The following is a 6,332-nucleotide window of genomic DNA, read 5'->3' on the forward strand; positions in this document are numbered from 1 at the left end:
CTTGGCAGAAACTCTACAAGCCAGAAGAGAGTGGGGACCAATATTCAACATCCTTAAAGAAAAGAACTTTCAACCTAGAATTACACATCCAGCCAAATTGAGCTTCATAAGTGAAGAAAAAAATAAAATCCTTCGCGAACAAGCAAGTACTCAGAGATTTTGTCACCACCAGGCCTGCTTTACAAGAGCTTCTGAAAGAGGCACTACACATAGAAATGAACAACCAGTACCAGCCTTTCTAAAAACACACTGAATGCTAAAGACCATCAACAAAATGAAGAATCTTCATCAACTAACGGGCAAAACAGCCAGCTAGCATCAAAATGGCAGTATCAAATCCACACATAACAATATTAACCCTAAATGTAAATGGACTAAATGCACCAATCAAAAGACACAGACTGGAAAATTGGATAAAAAACCAAAACCCATCAGTGTGCTGTATCCAGGAAACCCATCTCACATGCAAGGATACACAAAGGCTCAAAATAAAGGGATGGAGGAAGATTTACCAAGCAAATGGAGAGCAAAAAAAAGCAGGAGTTGCAATTCTCATCTCTGATAAAATAGACTTTAAAGCAACAAAGATCAAAAGAGACAAACAAGGTCATTACATAATGGTAAAAGGATCGATACAACAAGAAGAGCTAACGATCCTAAATATATATGGATCCAATACAGGAACACCCAGATATATAAGGCAAGTTCTTAACAACTTACAAAGAGACTTAGACTCCCACACAATAATAGTGGGAGACTTTAACACTCCACTGTCAATATTAGACAGATCAACCAGACAGAAAATCAACAAGGATATCCAGGGCTTGAACTCAGAGCTGGAACAAGCAAACCTGATAGACATTTACAGAACTCTGCACCAAAAATCCACAGAATATACATTCTTCTCAGCACCACATCACACCTACTCTAAAATTGACCACATAATTGCAAGTAAAGCACTCCTCAGCAAATGCAAAACAATGGAAATAATAACAAACAGTCTCTCAGACGATAGTGCAATCAAGGTAGAACTCAGAATTCAGAAACTAACCCAGAACCGCACAGCTTTATGGAAATTGAACAAGTGGCTCTTGAATGTTGACTGGATTAACAATGAAATGAAGGCAGAAATGAAGTTCTTCAAAACCAACGAGAATGAAGACACAACATACCAGAATCTCTGGGACACATTTAAAGCAGTCTCTAGGAAAAATATATAAGTGCCAACATGAGAAGAGTGGAGAGATCCAAAATTGACCACCCTATTGACAAAATTGAAAGAGCTAGAGGAGCAAGATCAAAAAAACTCAAAACCTAGCAGAAGACAAGAAACAACTAAGATCAGGGCAGAACTGAAGGAGATAGAGACACGAAAAGCCCTTCAAAAAATCAATAAATCCAAGAGCTGGTTTTTTGAAAAGACCAACAAACTAGACCACTAGCCAGACTGATAAAAAAGAAAAGAGAGAACAACCAAATAGATGCAATAAAAAACAATAAAGGGGAAATCACCAAAGATTCCACAGAAATTCAAACCATCATCAGAGAATATTACAAACAACTCTATGCACATAAACTAGTAAACCTGGAAGTAATGGATAAATTCCTGGACACCTGTGTCCTCCCAAGCCTAAACCAGGAGGAAGCCGAAACTATGAATAGACCAATAACAAGGTCTGAAGTTGAGGCAGCAATTAAGAGCCTACCACACAAAAAAAGTCCAGGTCCAGAGGGGTTCACAGCCGAATTCTACCAGACACACAGAGAGGAGCTGATACCATTCCTTCTGAAACTATTCCAAATAATCCAAAAAGAGGGAATCCTTCCCAAATCATTTTATGAAACCAACATCATCCTGATACCAAAACCCGGCAGAGACTCAACAAGAAAAGAAAACTTCAGGCCAATATCCATGATGAACATAGATGCAAATATCTTCAATAAAATATTGGCAAGCCGATTGCAACAGCACATCAAAAAACTTATCCATCACGATCAAGTAGGTTTCATCCCAGGGATGCAAGGCTGGTTCAACATACACAAGTCTATAAACGTAATTCACCACATAAACAGAACCAAAAACAAAAACCACATGATTATCTCAATTGATGCAGAGAAGGCATTCGACAAAATTCAACAGCCCTTTATGCTAAAAACCCTCAATAAACTCAGTATCGATGGTACGTTTCTCAAAGTAATAAAAGCTATTTATGACAAACCAACAGCCAATATCATACTGAATGGGCAAAAACTGGAAGCATTCCCTTTGAAATCCGGCACTAGAAAAGGATGCCCTCTCTCACCATGCCTATTCAATATAGTTCTGGAAGTTCTAGCCAGAGCAATCAGGCAAGAAAAAGAAATAAAGGGTATTCAAATTCGAAAGATGGAAACCAAATTATCACTATTTGCAGACAACATGATAGTATACCTAGAAGACCCCATCGCCTCAGCCCAAAAACTCCTGAAACTGTTAAACAATGTCAGCAAAGTCTCAGGATATAAAATCAATGTGCAAAAATCACAAGCATTCCTATACACCAATAACAGACTTAAAGAGAGCCAAATCAAGAACAAACTGCCATTCACAATTGCTATAAAAAGAATAAAATACCTAGGAATACAACTCACAGGAACATAAGGGATCTCTTCAAGGAAAACTACAAACCACTGCTCAACGAAATAAGAGAGGACACAAACAGATGGAGAAACATTCCATGTTCATGGTTAGGAAGAATCAATATTGTGAAAATGGCTATACTGCCCAAAGTAATTTACAGAATCAACGCTATCCCCATCAAGCTACCATCGACTTTCTTCACAGAACTGGAAAAAGCCACCATGAACTTCATATGGAACCAAAAGAGAGCCCGCATAGCCAAGTCAATTCTAAGCAAAAAGAACATGGCGGGGGGCATCACACTACCAGACTTCAAACTATACTACAAGGCAAGAGTAATCAAAACAGCATGGTACTGGTATCAAAACAGAGATATAGACCAATGGAACAGAACAGAGGCATTGGAGGCAACACAGCCTATCTACAACCATACAATCTTTGATAAACCTGACAAAAACAAGCAATGGGGAAAGGATTCCCTGTTTAATAAATGCTGTTGGGAAAACTGGCTAGCCATGTGCAGAAAGCAGAAACTGGACCCCTTCCTGACACCTTACACTAAAATTAACTCCAGATGGATTAAAGACTTAAACATAAGACCTGGCACCATACAAACCGTAGAAGAAAATCTAGGCAAAACCATTCAGGACATAGGAGTAGGCAAGGACTTCATGACCAAAACACCAAAAGCATTGGCAACAAAAGCCAAAATAGACAAATGGGACCTAATCAAACTCCACAGCTTCTGCATGGCAAAAGAAATAGTCACTAGAGTGAATCAGCAACCAACAGAATGGGAAAAAGTTTTTGCAGTTTACCCATCTGACAAAGGGCTGATATCCAGAATTTACAAAGAACTCAAACAGATTTACAAGAAAAAAACAAACAAGCCCATTCAAAAATGAGCAAAGGATATGAACAGACACTTTACAAAAGAAGACATACAAGAGGCCAACAAACATATGAAAAAATGCTCATCATCACTGGTCATTAGAGAGATGCAAATCAAAACCACATTGAGATACCATCTCACGCCAGTTAGAATGGCGATCATTAAAAAATCTGGACACAACAGATGCTTGAGAGGATGTGGAGAAATAGGAACACTTTTACACTGTTGGTGGGAGTGTAAACTAGTTCAGCCAATGTGGAAGACAGTGTAGTGATTCCTCAAGGTCTTAAACATAGAAATTCCAATTGACCCAGCAATCCCATTACTTGGTATATATCCAAAGGACTATAAATCGGTCTACTATAAGGACACATGCAGACGAATGTTCACTGCAGTACTCTTTACAATCGCAAAGACCTGGAATCAACCCAAATGTCCATCAATGATAGACTGGATTGGGAAAATGTGGCACATATACACCATGGGATATTATGCAGCAATCAAAAATGATGAGTTAGTGTCATTTGTAGGGACTTGGATGAATCTGGAGAACATCATTCTCAGCAAACTGACACAAGAACAGAAAAAGAAATACCGCATATTCTCACTCATAGGTGGGTGATGAAAAATGAGAACACATGGACACAGGGAGCAGAGTACCAAACATTGGGGTCTATTGGGGAGAAGAGGGGAGGGACAGCGGCAGGGGGGAAGCTGGGGAGGGATAGCCTGGGGAGAAATGCCAAATGTGGGTGAAGGGGAGGAAGGCAGCGAAACACACTGCCATGTGTGTACCTATGAAAATGTCTTGCATGTTCTGCACATGTACCCCCAAACCTAAAATGCAATAAAAAACAAAAATAAATAAAAATCATTAAATCAATATTAAAAAATCCACTCTAGTTAACAACATTCTGATAAAGTCAACAGATATGAATGAGGGCCATGAAATAAATCAGATTTATCTATGAAAACAAAGATGTAGAAAATACCAAATCTAAACAACAGAGAGAACATAGTCTTAAAAAAGAAAGGTGGAGTGTCTCAGATGCAACGTACATTTTTACTGAAGTTTCAGATGAAAGAACAAAGAGGGCAGGAACGAAAAAGAACTATAAATAATGGCTGAAAACTAGCCAGATTTGTCAAAAGACATAAAACTACAGAGTCAAGAAACCAAGTGAACCAAAATCACAAAAACAAAAATAATTTCCAGCAAGACACGTCATAATCACACTTGTGAAAAATAAACACAATGAAAAAGAGACAAATTATTGATAATAATGAGATAAATGACACCTTTCTTGCAGGGACAAACAATTTGAATGCAACATATTTTTATAACAACTTCAGCAAAGTCTCAGGATTTAAAATCAATGTGCAAAAATCACAAGCATTCCTATACACCAATAACAGACTTAAAGAGAGCCAAATCAAGAACGAACTGCCATTCACAATTGCTACAAAAGAATAAAATACCTAGGAATACAACTCACAAGGAACGTAAGGGACCTCTTCAAGGAGAACTACAAACCACTGCTCAACGAAATAAGAGAGGACACAAACAGATGGAGAAACATTCCATGTTCATGGTTAGGAAGAATCAATATTGTGAAAATGGCTATACTGCCCAAAGTAATTTACAGAATCAACGCTATCCCCATCAAGCTACCATTGACTTTCTTCACAGAACTGGAAAAAGCCACCATGAACTTGATACGGAACCAAAAGAGAGCCCGCATAGCCAAGTCAATTCTAAGCAAAAAGAACACAGTGGGAGGCCTCACACTACTGAACTTCAAACTATACTACAAGGCTACAGTAATCAAAACAGCATGGTACTGGTATCAAAACAGAGATATAGACCAATGGAACAAAACAGAGGCATAAGAAACAACACAACATATCTACTACCATACAATCTTGTATAAACCTGACAAAAAAAAACAATGGGGAAAGGATTCCCTGTTTAATAAATGGTGTTGGGAAAACTGGCTAGCCATGTGCAGAAAGCAGAAACTGGACCCCTTCCTGACACCTTACACTAAAATTAACTCCAGATGGATTAAAGACTTAAACATAGGATCTGGCACCCTACAAACCGTAGAAGAAAATCTAGGCAAAACCATCAGGACATAGGAGTAGGCAAGGACTTCATGAACAAAACACCAAAAGCATTGGCAACAAAAGCCAAAGTAGACAAATGGGACCTAATCAAACTCCACAGCTTCTGCACGGCAAAAGAAACAGTCACTAGAGTGAATCGGCAACCAACAGAATGGGAAAAAATTTTTGCAGTTTACCCATCTGACAAAGGGCTGATATCCAGAATTTACAAAGAACTCAAACAGATCTACAGGAAAAGAACAAACAAGCCCATTCAAAAATGAGCAAAGGATATGAATAGACACTTTACAAAAGAAGACATACATGAGCCAACTATCATATGAAAAAATGCTCATCATCACTGGTCATCAGAGAGATGCAAATCAAAACCACATTGAGATACCATCTCACACCAGTTAGAATGGCGATCATTAAAAAATCTGGAAACAAAAGATGCTGGAGAGGATGTGGAGAAATAGGAACACTTTTACACTGTTGGTGGGAGTGTAAACTAGTTCAGCCAGTGTGGAAGACAGTGTGGCGATTCCTCAAGGCCTTAGAAATAGAAATTCCATTTGACCCAGCAATCTCATTACTAGGTATATATCCAAAGGACTATGAATCAGTCTGCTATAAGAACACATGCACACGAATGTTCATTGCAGCACTGTTCACAATAGCAAAGACCTGGAACCAAGCCAAATGCCCATCGAT

The sequence above is a fragment of the Callithrix jacchus genome, chromosome X (assembly GCF_049354715.1).
Source record: "Callithrix jacchus isolate 240 chromosome X, calJac240_pri, whole genome shotgun sequence".
In the NCBI taxonomy this organism is placed as follows: Eukaryota; Metazoa; Chordata; class Mammalia; order Primates; family Cebidae; genus Callithrix; species Callithrix jacchus.